We start from the raw sequence: 2,500 nt of genomic DNA, 5'->3' as shown, positions 1-2,500 counted from the left end.
GGGGTAGACCTGATGTCCTAGGCTTCGGGGTAGACCTGATGGCCGAGGCCCCTTGGGTAGACCTGTTGTCCCAGGCCCCTTGGGGTAGACCTGATGTCCTAGGCTTCGGGGTAGACCTGATGTCCTAGGCTTCCGGGGTAGACCTGTTGTCCCGGGCCTCCGGGGTAGACCTGTTGTCCCAGGCTTCGGGGTAGACCTGATGGCCGAGGCCCCTAGGGTAGACCTGTTGTCCCGGGCCGCCGGGCTAGACCTGTTGTCCCGGGCCTCCGGGGTAGACCTGTTGTCCCAGGCCCGGGGTAGACCTGTTGTCCCGGGCCGCCGGGGTAGACCTGACGTCCTAGGCTTCGGGGTAGACCTGTTGTCCCAGGCCCCTTGGGGTAGACCTGATGTCCTAGGCTTCGGGGTAGACCTGATGGCCGAGGCCCCTAGGCTAGACCTGTTGTCCCGGGCCGCCGGGCTAGACCTGTTGTCCCGGGCCGCCGGGGCAGACCTGTTGTCCCAGGCCCCTTGGGTAGACCTGTTGTCCCGGGCCGGCCTTGGCCTACGGCAGCCTGGGCCTCCGGGGTAGACCTGACAGCCGAGGCCCGGGGTAGACCTGTTGTCCTAGGCTTCGGGGTAGACCTGTTGTCCCGGGCCTCCGGGGTAGACCTGTTGTCCCGCGCCGCCGGGGTAGACCTGTTGTCCCAGGCCCCTTGGGTAGACCTGTTGTCCCGGGCCCCTTGGGGTAGACCTGTTGTCCCGGGCCGCCGGGGTAGACCTGATGTCCTGCGCTTCCGGGGTAGACCTGATAGCCCAGGCCCCTTGGGGTAGACCTTTTGTCCCAGGCCCTGGGGGTAGACCTGTTGTCCCCGGGCGGGCCCTCGCCTACGGCAGCCCGGCCCCTTGGCTAGACCTGTTGTCCCAGGCCCCTAGGGTAGACCTGTTGTCCCAGGCTCTTGGCTAGACCTGTTGTCCCGGGCCGGCCTTGGCCTACGGCAGCCTAGCAAGCGGCAAAAGGATGCAGACAGCGCCGGGGAGGCTGATGGGGGAGGGCGGGGCGCCCCCAACCGCCCATGGCCGGCTGCGCTTGCCACAGAGCGGGCAGGGCCAGGGGCCGGGGCAGGGCCAGGGAGAGAGGGCACGCCAGAGCGTGAATGCCTATGGGCGGGCCGGCGGGCGGCTGCGCGCGCGCGGGGTGGCAGGGGGCCGGGTGGAGGTGGCTGGGAGGGGTTGGCGAGGGGGCGGGGATGGTTGGCCGCGCCTTCCTTTCACGCGCAGCGGTGTGGTAGCCTGCAGGCGTGGCCGTGCGTTAGGGTTAGGGTTAGGGTTAGTTGGGGGGGGGGGGGGGGGGTTAGGGTTAGGGTTAGGGTTAGGGTTAGTGGGGGGGGGGGTTAGGGTTAGGGTTAGGGTTAGGGTTAGTGGGGGGGGGGTTAGGGGTTAGGGTTAGGGTTAGGGTTAGGGTTAGGGGGGGGGGGGTTAGGGTTAGGGTTAGGGTTAGGGTTAGGGTTAGGGTTAGGGTTAGTGGGGGGGCGGGGGGAGTTAGGGTTAGTGTTAGGGTTAGGGTTAGTCGGGGGCGGGGGGAGTTAGGGTTAGGGTTAGGGTTAGTTGGGGGGGGGGGGGTGCGTGTCACTGTTTCTGTCTCTGTGCGGACCAGGGCCGGTGGCTTCGTGCCGGCCCCGGGCGCCTCGGCACCGAGTCCCCACGGCCCCCTAGAGTCACGTCGAGGGCCCAAGACCTCTGCGGACCGTGAAACAACCCGCCCGAAAGCTACACACAGCGCCTGTGTGCTGGCGGTGGTGCCGGCGGCCGCCGTCGCCTCTACCGGCGGGCGGGGCGGGGCGGGGCGGGGAGGGGAGGGGAGGGGCGCGGCGGGGCGAGCCGCATCGGGCCAGGGGGGCCGGCCTGGGTAGGTTCCACCCCAGGAGGGCGTGGCGGGGCAGGGCGGGGGGTGGGTGGTGGGGGCGCTGTTTGGCCAGGTCAGCGTGTCAGCAGGCAGAGCACCGGCCTCGGCTTGCCCGTCGGCTCGGCTGGGGGCGCTTCCGATACGAAAGAAAAAGAAATCAAATGGGTCCATTTTTGGGTTGGTTTGCTTTCCCGGATAAGTTTCTCGTTCCAAGCAAATAGAAGAGCCATTCTTTCAGGAAAGGAGAAAAGAAAAAGGGGCGGGGCGGGGGGGGGCCCGGGGGGGTGGGGGACAACCCAAGAAAACCCAAATCCAAACCACAAGCCCCCCAACCCCCCCAAAAAAAACAACCTCAAAAATCAGTATCAGAGAAAGCCAAAGCAACTGGAAAAAACCCCCAAAAAACCCCCAAAACAGCCCCCCCCCCCCCCCCCCCCCCCCAGAAAAACAAAACAAAACAAAATACCAAAGCAAACCCAAACCAAATCCCCCCAAAGAACAACAACAAAAAATGGAAAACATGTCATGGTCTTGAAAGGGGGGGGTGGGGTTGGGGTTCATTGTGTGGGACGGGGGGATCGATCGAGCCATCTGGCTCCGGGGTGTTATGAGGCTGTA

This window comes from Agelaius phoeniceus, unplaced genomic scaffold, assembly GCF_051311805.1.
Source record: "Agelaius phoeniceus isolate bAgePho1 unplaced genomic scaffold, bAgePho1.hap1 Scaffold_822, whole genome shotgun sequence".
In the NCBI taxonomy this organism is placed as follows: domain Eukaryota; kingdom Metazoa; phylum Chordata; class Aves; order Passeriformes; family Icteridae; genus Agelaius; species Agelaius phoeniceus.
Note: the sequence above shows the minus strand (reverse complement) of the source record.